This window comes from Diorhabda sublineata, chromosome 3 (assembly GCF_026230105.1).
Source record: "Diorhabda sublineata isolate icDioSubl1.1 chromosome 3, icDioSubl1.1, whole genome shotgun sequence".
Classification (NCBI taxonomy): domain Eukaryota; kingdom Metazoa; phylum Arthropoda; class Insecta; order Coleoptera; family Chrysomelidae; genus Diorhabda; species Diorhabda sublineata.
Genome location: NC_079476.1, coordinates 12,481,128 through 12,497,294, shown reverse-complemented (window position 1 = coordinate 12,497,294; position 16,167 = coordinate 12,481,128). Strand labels below are relative to the sequence as shown.

At 29.8% G+C, this 16,167-nt stretch overlaps 1 protein-coding gene across 1 annotated transcript in view; it reads right to left on the bottom strand.

Annotated features, from left to right (window-relative positions):
• The window catches only part of LOC130440979 (neurobeachin), a 747,233-nt gene that overhangs the window by 489,667 nt on the left and 241,399 nt on the right, over nucleotides 1-16,167 (bottom strand). The window lies entirely within an intron of this gene.

Sequence of the window (16,167 nt, the reverse complement as noted above, 5' to 3'; positions counted from 1 at the left end):
ACAAAAATGTGGCAAGACAAAAATATAACCAGTACTCGCCAAGCTTTCATGGAAGACATGTCAACGGCTATTAAGGTGCCTTCAAGTAAAGGAAAAAAATTAATAATCATCCATATTGGAAGCGAAGAGGGATTTTTAAAAGAAGATTTGCTAACTTTTCAGTCGTGCCATACGGGAGATTACCACGAGAACATGGATTTGGATGTTTTGTAGACTATTTTGGTGAAATGATAAATATCTTCCGGCTGATTCATTAGTAGTTATGGATAACGCAAGTTATCATTCTCGATGCTTAGAGAAGACTCCAACTTCACCTTGGAGAAAGCAAGAAATCAGTGACTGGTTAACAACCAAAAGTATTTAATTTGAAGATAATTTGATAAAAAAAGAAATATTAGCGATAGCAAATTCACACAAACATCATGTTATGAAATACGTGGAAGATATAGCAGAAAAACATAGTGTAACTGTGCTACGCTTACCGCCATATCATTGCGAACTAAATCCTATAGAACTTATATGGGCGCAAGTGAAAAGATTTGTAGCAAGATACAACACGACATTCAAAATGAAAGACGTTAAGCTACTGTTAGATCAAGCCATTAAGGAGGTGACACCAAAACTGACGAAAAGCAGTTCAGCATGTCATTAAAGAAGATGAGAAAATGTGGGATCTTGACTACTTGATGGATCGGACCGTCGACCCGTTAATTATAACGTCAAGAGGAGATGACAGTTCTTCAAATGACGAAGAATATTATGATTTTTTAAAATTTAATTTCTGTATAATGTATTTTTTGTATAATGTTGAATAAAAAATAAGTGTACCTAATACTATGTACATAATGCCTAATTTTTATTCTGTTAAAATAAAAGTCTCTCCCTGTTACGACTATCCTACCGGCAAGACTTTGGCACACTATTTTCAGTGTTTGTGAATGGATAACAATAGGCCAAACCCTTATATTGACCCCAACCCGGGTGGTACTACCTCCACTTGATAAAAATAAAGAATTTCACAATGAAATTAATGCCAAACTATTAAAGTGGCTTAAATATTCGTTGGGTCACTCTGTGGTCCCTTCGCATACCTAATGAGGTTTTATTACTCTATACCTTTCTAAAATAAACTATAGATTCTAAAACAGCATTTTTAAATGGTTTATTAAAGAAATCGTTTTTATGGTCTTAACCGAGCGATTCGAAACATCTGGTATCAATACAGAAAACAAAGTTTTAAAATTAAAAAGGGTATTCTAAGGTCTGAATCAATCCTCGAGTGCGTGGTATAGAAGGGTTGATACGTTTTTTAGAGAATTGGGTTATAAAAGATCAGAAATTGAACCAGGTATTTACTAAACAGAGAAACAAGTTTTATGACCATTGTCATACTTTATGTGGTCAGGGCAGGTTTAGGTATAAATAAGCATTGTAAACTTTTAAGTAAATTGAGTATATTTAATTTAGATTCAGATTAATATTTCGTCTTAGTGAGAGTGTTGAATTTAACACGGAATATGTATAAATATAGCGTCATTGCATGGCATTCCCTTCTTATTGGGCGCTATTTAGTGCCGTTACCTACTACCAATATGTAATATCAAATATTACGATACTAATATGAGTTTCGTAATGAGTAATAAAGTAACTTTACCGCACTAGTGGAATGAACTCATGAATAAAAAATTTAAACCTCATTTATTATAATAATTAAACACAGCACCTGTACAATTAGTGATATTTATTCCAGCTGACGTGGAGGTAATTGAAAAATTGTAGTTTTCAATTTCAATTGAATTTTTTACCAATTGGTTGAGAAAAACATTTTCCATTTTTATATAAAATAAAAAACCGGTCATGGAATATATTTTGAGATCGAAGTCTAACATGTTTTCGGACGTTATTCAAGCAGTCAAAACCAGCGATATTTCCTCTAGTATTAGTAAATTCTCTTTGAATTTTAGTTTTAGTATTCGGTATTTTGATCGTTATGAAAGTTACTTCGTCAACTACATCACCAATTTTTAACTTAATCAATTCTTCTCTTCGGCAGGCGCCAAACACACCCACGATTAAGGAAACCTATAAAAATAATATGCTACATGGAAATGTCACCATATTTATGTATAATCTTACCTTCATCATCAAGAATTGATCATCATTGGCTTCTTTCAAAAATCTGTGTATATTTCCCTTTTCAGCTTGTGACCTTCACTTTATCCCTTCAAAAAAGCCAATAGCTGTGACTATTTCCTTCGAAAAATTTAAGCCAACCAAAAAGCTGTAATATTTTATGTTTACCTAGCAACGATCAAATTTCAGCGATAATACTGCACTAGTGCAAATTATCGATAATTTGCACTAGTGCCAAATTTTCGTCTAGGATTAATAAACATCATTTGGTTTTAATTTTATATTTTAAGAACAATTATTGAAAATGCAATTAGAATATACAACTTTACTGGAGGCCGACGATGGTGTTTCTATGCTGCTTTCTATGCTATAATTTAAAGAATAACAAATTTTAAACACAGAATTAAGTTTATTTTAAATTAAATTTTTCTCAGGAAATAGTCTGCCAAAATGCCCTCTCGTGCATGTCAAATTGTCTCATAATTTCCTCTCCTGCGCATTCGCGCACTCGAGAAAATTAAATTATCGACAATTTGACATGCACTCGGGACATTAATATTGACTATTTCCTTCGAAAAATTTAAGCCAACCAAAAAGCTGTAATATTTTATGTTTACCTAGCAACGATCAAATTTCAGCGATAATACTGCACTAGTGCAAATTATCGATAATTTGCACTAGTGCCAAATTTTCGTCTAGGATTAATAAACATCATTTGGTTTTAATTTTATATTTTAAGAACAATTATTGAAAATGCAATTAGAATATACAACTTTACTGGAGGCCGACGATGGTGTTTCTATGCTGCTTTCTATGCTATAATTTAAAGAATAACAAATTTTAAACACAGAATTAAGTTTATTTTAAATTAAATTTTTCTCAGGAAATAGTCTGCCAAAATGCCCTCTCGTGCATGTCAAATTGTCTCATAATTTCCTCTCCTGCGCATTCGCGCACTCGAGAAAATTAAATTATCGACAATTTGACATGCACTCGGGACATTAATATTGAATATTTACTTATGTATACTATATGTACTTTTTCTCAGCATACTATAATGTATCTGAAGTGAACGCGTCAAAATTGACAGACGTAAATCAACAATGAGCGCAACGCCTGCTTATTACATGATTCTAATATCATTAATTTCAAGAATATTTCTGATAATATAATTGAGTGAATAATAACCATTATTGGTATATTCGTATCGCAAATTGATATTACGATATTCAACGGGACAAATTTCCCATCTCATTTCGTAATATTTACGACACTAAATATAAGTGTCCGTACTTATATGATACACTTATACACTTATATGATAATAAAAGTTAGTCTATGCTTAGAAACCGAAACGTGAGTTTTACTATTACAATAATGGCTAATGGGGCCCTATAACTCTTCAAGGATTAAACTTGACACCGAGATGAATTGCGTCATATATTGGGTTCTCATATACGCCTCTGCTCTGTTTCTCATGCGGGACACCATATATATGTCTTGATAAATCGTTTCGATTTGAGATTTCTTGATAGAAACTTCAATAAATAGTTAAAAAGACCGAATTAGGCTGAAATGTTACTTTTTACCTGTTATCTTAAACTGATTTTCTATCCAAAATAAAGACGATTTTTCACGAAATACATATAAAGAGGTTTAAGCAGTAAAAAGGCAAAGAGAATTCAATTAATAATTTTTGAATATTTTATATTTAATTTCGTTGAAAAATCGACTTGATTTTAAGGATTCTCTTACATGAAAATTATTGTTTAAAACAAACAAAAGTATTGATGTTTCATCCTATTTCGGTCTTTACCAAATATAATTTGACATTGACAATTTTAAAATTATACATCATATTAAGTACTAATCACCACATTCTTGTCAAACTTATTGTAATATACTAATAATAAAAAAATGGATATCATTTCATCTCTTTCATAGGAATAGATTGATAATGTATGTTTACGATATAAATATACAATTTAGAGAGTATTACAGCCGATTTACCGAGGATAAACCCTTTGCTTATTTCTACCATCTCACACTCGATAAAAATGATTACGAACTTAATTGTCTGTTATTGAATCAAGAAATGATTGGAGTGTATTAAATGACTCACTACCGCTTCTAAAAGAGCCATCTAGCAGATACAGAAAAATTCTAGGAATTGTAGTAGCAAATTGAATAACAACATGAGTTAAATGATATTTTTTATCGCTAAATTGAAGAAAAACGTTTCTGAAGAACTCAATGATGAAGGATCGTTAACAGCTTCTTCATATCTTCATATCCATTTGGAAAAAAATATATTTGAAATAGACAATTTTAATGATAAAGTGATTTAAATATTTCCGAACCAAAACAAATGTAGGATAGATTAAAATATCGCAATGAAAGTTCTGTCCTGAGTCCAGAAGCATAACTTAGCTTAGTGAACAGTTTTGAACATTATTGAAAGTTATTGAAAGTTGGAACTTTTTTAAAATAAATCTAAGTAGTAAAATATACTAAAGACATCAATAGAAATGTAAAATAGTACTTGGAGATTTATATTTTTTTGTCTGGCATCCGTTCCAACAACTCATCATTTCAGCAAGGGAGGGTCGATACAATCAATAAAAATTTGACAAAGACGACAAACCTTTCACAAAGTATTTTTGGAAATAATATAGAATTTCCAAAATTTTTTGCAATGGTTGCCACTGAACTCAAGAGAAAATTTGATTATGCCAAAAACATACTCTATTGAAGACAAATTTGTCGATAACTAAGAGTGGTCCAAATATGAAGCTACTTTAAAAAGGTAGCGTTAATGTTTTGCTGTGACAAGGTCGCTCATAAGATTTTTATCCTATCAAACATGTCTGATATGTGATAGGAAAAGTAGAGAATTCTAAACTGGCTATGGGGCAGTTAATACATGAAGTTAGAATTTCTTGCAACATTTATCCCAAGCAGACATCATTCAGCTATATTTTTCGTCACCTAGAGATGTAGATAAGTGTATTCATTTATTAAGTCGCCAAACATATGAATTTGTTTCGTACATGTCAATAAAATAACTTGCAAATGTTGTAATTCCTTTCTTCATTTAAAGCTATCACTTTTAATGTCACAAAGTATGTTTCATTTTTCCAGCTCAAACACGCGATTCAATTAACTAAGCAATTTTAACGTATGTTTAATTAAAATAAGGATAGATAGGTTCATATCCATATATTTTCAAATCTATGGACAGTATTTATTGTTATGCATAATATTATGAAAACTACAGTAATACTATAATTTTTCACAAGTAAATGGAGAATGGTTTGCAAATTCTAATAGTCATGAAGCCGACAGCTGCTATCCACAGTATAAAAGAAATAAAATAGAATGCAAAATTCGTCAGTATTCACTACAAAAAAAATCAAGAATCAGAATCCAAACAAACCCCTGTAGTTGATTTGGAAATTATGAGTTTTATTATAAATCATGAAGAACTCGTATGGACACTACCATAAATTTCGGTATACGAAACAGCGCGAAAAGAATTGCAGTAGATAAGATAAGAGGTTGAAATATTGGACAAATATTTTGGGCAAATATGATTAAAATTCATATTTTACTTATTTGTATAATTTTGTGTAACTATATTATCAAGAAGAGAACAGGAAATACAAGTCACAGAAAAACTAGTTCGTTTTTCACGTATGCCAAAGGGAGATGGAAGTGGAAGTGCAAACATTATATTTTTTTGTGAGTCTGTCGTTCTAGAATCACTTTCGTTGTTAAATAAATCTAGCTTAAGGGTCTGCGGCTTCCGACGCGTACGCGTAATGCTTTGAAATAGGGAGAAATTTTCTCATAATTAGTTTGTGTAGAGAGAGGTGAAGCTATCCATTAACTGGTAGTGATGCTTATTGTACGAAGTAGCTAAGATTTTGTGTATGCGAATGAATTGGTTCAACCTGTGAACCTACTAAATTTTCCTTTAATTTTTTTGCTGGATCTTAGGTATCTTCCAATTAATAATGAATTTTCTAATCGACAAAATTTTTTGACCTATTTTCGGTTCTTATAGAAATATTTTGATCAAAATTTGAATAAGTGGATCCCTAATATTTGCTAAGGCTCTGAAAACATTTGAAAATCCAGCTTTACAAACTACGACGGATTTGAAAGTAAATATCCGCATGACTATAAAACTGTTTAAATAAGCTATAGAAATTAGCATCTTTCACAAAATCCATAGGCACCATGGTGTCAGCGGCTATTGTATCAAGAATTCTCTAGCACAGCGTACTTTCACCATCAAATGAAAAAGTTTCATCACTGTTTGTAGCCCAGTTAACTTATAGTAAAAATGGTGGATCTCTTCCATCACGTGACTCAATTTACGATTTATCGAACAGATTTATCTACAGACAGATCTCTTCTTCTATCAATAGAAAACATAACTGACCGTACTAAATTTTAATTAGACATTACCGCATATATGTTGTTTACTGTGTTGTTTTTAGCGAATTTTTTTATTGAACATGTATTTATTATTAAAATCACTTCTTTTAAGAAACAAATTTGCCTTTTTATTTAATTATTCATCGTTAAGTACGAATATAATAAATCACCAACTTTAAACTTTTGACATTTTATAAAATCTAAAATACCGTGAGACTAGAATTTTACCATTTTATATTTTACTACTTATTAGTGGTAAATAGTGTTTATAATTATATACAATTTGTAAATCTCTGTAGAATTTTCAAAATACATCAATTAAGTGCCTGATTATTCTTGTAACGGTATATTAACCAACAGTTATTTCCGGAAAATGAATGGACAACAGCATAATTCACGAGTACAGGAATTTGTTATAAATTGAATTCAATATTTTGAGGTGGATAAAAAGCAACGGCATCTTTTTACTGTTCAGGAGGTATTATACTAAAGTTAACATCTATTTGAGAACATTTCTATTCATATTTTATTACAGAAAGAGGCCATTATACTGAAAATATCTGTAGAAACGGTATGATTCGCTTAGAAAAGGAAGGAAAATAATTTAACTTTTCCAACACAACTACTTACTCATTCGGTATAACAGAAAATGCTTCGGTCGAAGACAATGTTCAACTGGAGTCATCTTGGCACTCGATCATGGATGATTATTGTTTAAGTTCAGGTATATTGTCGCTGGCTGACGTTGCATTCGCAATGGAAATAAAATGAATCTAGCGTCATTGTCTCAATAAATTTTCGCTGACTATTCGCCACTGAATCGTTCGAGTTTATATATACTGTCTACTCATGTCCGTTCTAATCCATCCTACTCGACAAACTCACGTTCATTATCATTTAACATCTTGTCACGATGATTTTGTCTATTGGACTAATTACATAAACTGATATATTCGTAGGTCTAATAATTCATAACAGTGACTTATGGTAAAACCGGAAAACAGATTTTATAGTTTCATGATCGATTGCAAAAGTTTTTATAAGGAGCAAACAAAAGCTCATACAAGCTTATACACAAAGTAACGGAATGAAAATCATATTTAATACCCCTATTTGTCCAAAGCAAGCGACAATGTACGTTGACTTGATTGACGTGCCTCAAAATGGAAACTACTTGGCGTCCAATTAATCGAAGCAGTAAATCGTTTATCAGTGATAAATTGTATTTACACGGTCGATAACTTCAAGGCAATAATTTTTTTTATTTTGGTGTGTTGAAAAATGTGTCTATTTTCAGTCACAAGAAAATTAAACTGTACAAAACCATTAACTCAACAAGTTATTTTAAATATATTCTTGTGATGTGGTCCAACTATGAAGCTACATTAAGAAGGTGGCGTTAATGTTTCGCAGTGACAACGCCAGTCAAAAGATTTTATTAGTATCGAGCATGTCTGATAAGTATTAGAAATAGTTTTTGTGCAACTAATTTTGATGTGATGACCATATCAAATATGAATTTATTCACAAAGATTTCCATATCAAACTTAACAAGTTATTATAAATATATTTTTGTAGATTATAATGAAAAAGAAAGAAGGCGTTAACGTACAAATATTTATTATTTATACAGGAAGAAGATGGTTGTAAAATTGGAAGTTACAGGATGAACTTGCAGTTTAACCAGATTATAATCATACCAGTGCAACGTGGAAACAATGCATCAATTTCTAATGATAATGTAGAAATTTCTTCTATTCATGCCACGACCAATATGTAGATGCTTAAATAAAATTGATAACCTCTGTTTATGCTACTGTAACGATGCGATGCCTCCACATGTTCTTCAACTCCGAAGGGAAAAGTTAAACATTGATATTCAACAGAAACCTCTGATAAATCTTTATATCTAAACAATAAAGAAATACTCATGTTGTCACAGATATATGACTCCTGTTTACATTTCGAATTAACTATAAAACAATTGAATATTTTTGTGAATTTTATTTGATAGAATTAAAATAAAAATTGGGCTCATGCGATTTTTGTTTCTGAGGTTTTCTAGAAAGCAACTTAAAAGCATTCTTTTGAATCTCAATCAAATATAGTTTGACTTGACAGAAAATTTGTTAATTAGTTTTCACCAAGTATATACTTATTTTTCAATTTTTTCTGTAGGATTGAATATATTGGGAAAAATTTTATTTACTCATCATCAGGCTTTAGTTTCATTTTATGGCGGAAAAAGTTTACCTAGAACATGAAAAAATGAAGAAATATATAGATAGACACTAGTCTCAGGGTCGAGGATGCCGAAGCATACTAATCAAAATTCGATAACTACTTAAAACTTATTATATATACATGTATACCAACATTATTTACAAAGATATATACAAGACGAAAAAGTAAACTACTCGAAACGACTAGGCGTTTGAGATGTTCTCGCTTTGCTGTCCCGAGGAAGAATGACTTTGACACTTCCATCCAAAACGAGATATAGTTAGTTTTTCTTGAAATGTGTCACTTTATCGGAGAAGATTATAAAAGAAAAATGACTTAGAATTACCAAAAGCAGGCAACTCTAAATTTCGTGGGTCAAGCATTATTGAGAAAGTTGTTCTTGGAATCTGGTTTGAGAGAACTATGTCGTGAATGAAAGTGTACCTGTATAATGTATTGCTTATATAATGCGAAGGCAAATGCGTGTTTGCCATATATATAATACTTCTATATGGACAGTTCTCGTGTCCAGTGAAAGCTGTTCTGACTAAGAAAGACAGAATAATAACGCTTCCTCTATCCTCCGAAGTTCCAGCTCAGTTCTGCGTATTTTCAAGCATGCGCAACCTGAGCGAGGTATCTGGAACGAGAGGGAAAATAGTATATTGTCGGCACCTTAATAGTGGGACATACCTTCCCGTCTAAACTGTTCATATAGAAGTATTACATAATATATGATGTTTGTCACAAATTTAATTTACTCAAATTTCCAAGAAGTTGGTGTAGTCGTATGAAAATCTATCTAAAGGAATAAATTATGGTTATTGATTACAATGAAGCTTAGTCCCTGGTGTTCATTTTTATTATTCTTCATAAAAATTATTTTTTCTCACCACCAGTTAAAATTTTTATGTGAAATATATGCATTATATCTGTATCTGACCTATATTCCTTACGTTTCACGTTATTTTCTTTAGACCTGAAATAGTTAACTACCAATAATTCTACACAAGTAATAAAGAATAATCGTTCTCTGGATTTATGTCTGAAACTATCAACTTACTTATAAACTTATTTAATTATGCATTCAGAGGACGAAACCATTGTGCAATTTTGTACAACCCTAGCGGAATCGTTCGGTGACACATACGCTACAAACTCAACACGTTCTGGAGCGGACGCCATGTTTCGGAACGCTTTTAATTTGTGCGGTAGCGGTAGCGAAAGTGAAATTTGTTAAATCTACTGTGTTCTGTGATCAAACGCCAAGCTGTAACCTTTCTTAGAAGAGAAATAATTGAATTCGTTCATTAAGATAAAAAAAAATGAATTGGAACTGAATCAACTTTTCTCTATAATTTCGTTTTGAATTATAATGGCAATCTTTATATACATATAAAAGTGGGTGAGTGATGGATATACCTCGTTATTCTTTGAAAAGGAAATAGATAATGTATCTCCACATTTACCACTTAATGTAACACTTGGTAAGATCAATAAAGATACCGAAAGAGCCTCTTTTTTGAAAATATATCTGTCATAAACAAACGAGACACATAAAACAAAGAAGTGTTGACAGCGAACGCTCAACATGTTCCAAATCGTAACCGTTACCGCTAGGTAGCGGTAGATCTATGCACTACGTCCGCTGAATGTGACCATTGTTATCGTCTAATGAGAGAAAAAAAAATGAAAATGAACATTTTCAAATCAACAAATAATTGAAATTTTCATACTACAGTAAATTTTAGTTTGAAGAAAGGAATGGAAAGACTACTTACCTACATTTTTTCTACACATTAACATGATTTTCAAGTTATTAACTTTAAATATATTCCTTAAAAACTTGGAAAAAATTTAATTATAACTTAGATCTACTGTTACAAGATGGCAAATTTCATAAATACTTTATGCGCTACACCTCTACACCACCTTCCAAACTTTTCGAACAAAGCTTCATTCACAAAATTAGACAAATACTCGTACCAGATACAAGGGAACTTCTAAAGGAAATGTTTGCAAGACACGAATATATGTGAATCTGAATAATGAATAGAGCCGAGAACATTAAGATTTATATTCATTTTCTAATGATTTCGCATCTTTTTACTTGGTTTTTCCGATTTTACAATGGTGCTTGAAATTTAGTTTTGTGTTTCTTTTTGTGACGTATGAGGTTACTGCAAGGTCCTTTTCACGAATAATTTCTGCTTATAGGTTTTGTTTCTTAGAGCTTTTTACCTTTTTTTGGTTTTTGCTATAAATCATTTATGAAGGGTAGCATTTCGTCTCTATGTATATAATATAAGTCTTATATTAGGGGAGATCAAAGTCAAAATGTAATGGAAAAGTAGCAAATGAATAATTGTTAATTTAACGTAGTAAGTAGACGAATGTTGTCTTGATTCTAAAACCACTAATAGCAATCATTGTGGGACTTCTGATTATTCACATGGTTTCGCATATAATTATTATTCAATAAGCAAGAAAAGAAACTAAATCTTTATGGAATTTTGTATTCGATTTTCAATTAATTTTTTAACTTTTATATATGAATATTACTAAAGGTTCTTTTTTGTTTATATAACTTCACTTGGATCTCCTATGCTTTTCCAGTTTCCAGTAAATTATGATTGCGAAAAATGGTCATGTCATGAGTTAGAGCACCATCGTATATGAGCCACTTCGATTGTCGAATATTATGGGGAACATTATTAACTAATAGTGATAAATTATTCTCAAGGAAACTACAGCACCATTCATGTATTTTCCAAAGATACATATACACGAGATAAGACGCAACAATTTTTCAAATAATAGTACCTTACATTTTATCGAATGAACTAACTAAACACATATAGCTATTATCAGGAATCAAACTCTATATTTATTGCAATAAGTGTCAATACGAAGTTCTAGCGGAACAAACAGAAGAGACAAATACTTCTCTTTAAGATTAATTCAGAGACATAAAGGCCTTCATCTAACAGTTCTACCGAAATAATTGTACTGATACAGCGTTCCCCAAATGCCATTATAATAACTGATGATGTGGTATATAATAAACGATAAGATTGAGTATTATATTAATCCTAACTGTACCTATATAAACAAGTTTTCACTTTGATAATGCCATTAAAAATATTTCAAATGGATGATTAACAATATTATAATAATAATATTATTAAACAATGATACATCTTAAAAAAATTAGACAAGACCCTACGAACTCTTATCAAAAACAAAATAATGATTTAATTCGATCTTGAGAAGAACAACTTTTTTTATTTCGCCATCAGATGCAAAAATTCACAATGCCTTTTTGTTTACCAAAACTGCTTAAATCTGACATTTCCTTTCGACCGATTGTTTTAAGTATTTTTAAGTATTTAAGTCCTATCTAATTATTTGAATAATATTTTGAAAAAACTTATATATTATAACAAATACTAGATCAAAAACACATGAGATTTTAAAGAAAAAATTAAGTATAAAAATTCCTAACGAATACGTATTTATTTCGTTAGATGTGGTTTCTTTATATAAAAATATTCCTATTACCATTGTGAAAAATATATTAATAAAAAAATGGGACCAAATTAAAGAGTATACAGAAATACCTCAAAACGAATTTATAAAAGCTATAGAACTCACACTTACAACGTACTTCAAATATGAAAATGAAATATATAAACAAATTGATGGTTGTGTTATGGGAGCTTCCATTCCAAGTGTTATAGCACAATTAGTAATGGAAGATTCCATTCTTTTTCCCATATTTAGATGATTGCGTTACTGCCGTACCAAAGAATCAAATTGAAAATATAAATAAAAAATTCTCATCATGAAAAACTTCAATTTACAATAATAAAATCAATTTTTTTGATGATGTCACATTATATAAAATTAACAATAACATAAGAACAGAATGGTGTATGAAACCAACTTGGTCCTCAAGATATTTGAGCTTCAATTAGTGTGATCCAACGTCACCATAAAAAATCCTTCATAATAAGTTTGGCTGATAGATGTATTCAACTATCAAATCCTGAATTGCTTAGCTATTCAAAAAGCAAAAACTGCATTGAAAGAAAATAATTCAATTATCAATACGATAAAAAAATTAAAACTGCGTTAACGAATCATGAAATATCAAAAAAACATAAATTCAACTATAAAGATTCAAAAATTCTTGGAACGGAATCTAATACACGGAAAGAGAATTTTTAGAAATGGTTCACATTCATAAAAATGAAAAAGCTATAAATGATAAAAAAGACCTAAATAATTCAAGTAAAATTTATAGCTCTATTTTGTAAATTCTAATAAAACTACAAATAATTTAATTCATTACTGCTATATATTTGAGATGTAAAGACTAAGAAAGAATTAATTTTTCTCATTAGAAAATTTTCTATTTTGATTTTATTCTTTGATCTTTTTTTTTTTTAAACTAGAATTTACTAAAAACTTGTTTGGTAGTTATCGTATTGTATATACCACTTAATCAGTTATTATACTGGCATTTGGAGAACGCTGAATCAGTAAAATTATTCCGGTAGAAATGTTAGTATTTTTTTTGTTTCTAGACATTTTTCGAAATATATACAGGGCCTGATTCCTGATAATACCAAGCTGCATTTAGTTAGTTAATTCGATAAGATATTATGTACGAGTATTTGATTGATTGATATCACATAATGTTCCACAATGAAAGTGGCTCACATTCGATGGAGGTCTATTTCATGAAAATGCCCTCATTCACAACCATAGTTTTCCTGGAAACTAGAACAGAGGTGGAAAAGTAAGATAGATTACGAGTATATAAACAACAAAAAACTTTGCAAATAAAATAAATGTTGGAAGATGAACCGAAAGGGAGACACATATATTACAAAGACAAGAATATAATCCATTACATAATCTGTTAGTATTACCCAAGTAACACTAGGATTAATTCAGTCAAACAGATGAAAAAAAGGGTCTTTAAAATTTCAAATCCAATATTTGATGGGGAGAACTTAAAAACTTTTTCATTGAAACTAATATACTTGAGGATTATTATGAATTTTTAGTTGCCAAATGAAGTTTTGGTGAATATAAATTACGTGATAGAATAAACATTACATCGACTATCAGTTTCATTTACTAGCTTTACATAAATAACAATATGTATGAGATAGGACAAGCGAAAATTGGATATAAAAATGTGGTTCGTGTCTGTAACATAAAGAAAATAAATTGTAGGTAAACCAGTTTAAATTGTTCGCTTGAATAGTGAAGAAAAAATATTGCTTATGTCACTTCTCACGACGTACAATTTATGTTCCACGAATTTTATAAATGTTCTATCTATTACAGTGAACCTTAACCTTACGACGGAATGCTTTACGTCGCCTTTTTGGCGTATAAAATTTATGTTTTCATTTTAGGTGAGTTGTTTTTAATAACACAGATTTTGTGTTTCCCTTCTACAATTGAAATCAAAGTCAAAAATGCGTATCTAGAATAGCAATATAAATTTTTTATCTATTTATTTATTTATTTATTGGGTTTATATAGATAGAATATGCTTCCAATAACTTTTTGGGTGGCAGATTCGAGAAATTGTTGCAACCCAAATAAATAATGTTGCATATTCAGTTTATTTTGTTGACAATACGGATAATGACTGGAGTATCACATACAACATTACTAAATTAAAGAACGAAAAACAGGATATTAATATATTCTAACTAAAATTGAAGACATGAAGGTCTTATTTACGCAAAACTGCACTTACATTGTTTGTCTCAACATATAAAATCTATAAAACAATGATGTCTCGGAAGAAAAAAAATGAAATCCATTCTATAACAAGGAATTACTGTACCCTATGTTCGATGGAACACTACAGTGGGTACAGTGGACTAACTAACTAAAAAATATTATTGTTACAAACTTGTCCACTGATATATATATCGAGAAGCCGGTGCTAATTCAATATGGTATCGAAGCTATGGTTTGGTGAATGCGCCGATTCTACGGTGTCTATTTCCGTGTGCTCTTTTTATGACCTGTTTAAATAACGTTGTAACTGTTTTTACAGAAAGTATTTCTAAGAAGTCCTTTTAGTCTGTGTACAACAAATTAAAGATTTCCAGGAACTCGGAGATTCTGAAACCTGATGATAGTGTACATAAACGAGTATCTTGCTGTATCTGGTGAGTATCTGGATAGTGAAAAGTAGGTCAAAAGATGTATATAAATGAATTAGTGTGCTAAGTATAAGTTAATAATCTAGTGGTAAGTGTTAGTGAATAATTTAGTGTGTAAGTGAGGAATAAGGGTTCAAATAAATTACGTAAGATATACCATATATTCAAATTTTTAAATAAATAAGATCATTACATTATGGTAGTCCTAACACATAATTGTCGATGTTTACTGAGAACGCCTCTGTTCTTTTTGTTCCTTCACACTTCAAAGGTTTGGATAATACTCTTTGAATATCTTGTATGTCATAACGGTGTTCTGTTTTGGAAAAATTTAGTGATTAAGTTCTATTCCATGCCCCAGCAGTATTGTTTTTACTCAAAGAAGGCGGTAATTTCAGATTATTGTGTGTCCTAATTGATATGCTAGTTCTTTTTTTTCATTTTTTATATGACAGTATATATATATATATATATATATATATATATATATATATATATATATATATATATATATATATATATATATATATATTGTTATGGTATGAATATATCCAAAATAAATTATTAAATAATAATAAGATATAAATAAAGCAATAAGTTCAGTTCTGTTATTCGGTTATTTAGAGCAGTTTATCACAATAAAATAAATAACATTCTTTATATTAAACTTTGGCCAACACTATATTCTAAATTATTATTTAATTTTGACAAATCCTGTATAATCAAAGAATTTAATCCATAAATTGACAGATAAAAATAGGAGCACCAACTTCAAAAATTTGTGTGACATACCAACATAAATTTTAAGGTTATAAATGATAAAATATAAAAATTTTGACAACTGCAATGATAAAATTAATAACATAGGAATGAAATAAATACAACAAAGAAATTATAGAATAATATTATTTGAATAAAGTCACAATAATTTAAAAATTTAGAAATGACAATTTAGTAACTAACTTTTAAAATAAATAACATTGGTAAAAAAAAAAGTTTGTTTTAAAAAAAAATGAATGAAGAAAAAAATCAACGAGAGAAAATTTTTTTTGGCAAGAGAAAAAAAAATAATTTTAATTGAAATTTAAAAAAATTAAAATCTTGATAAAAAAGGCATAAAATATTCAAAGGATTGATAATTAATAATTGTATAAGTGTAGTAATAAGAAAT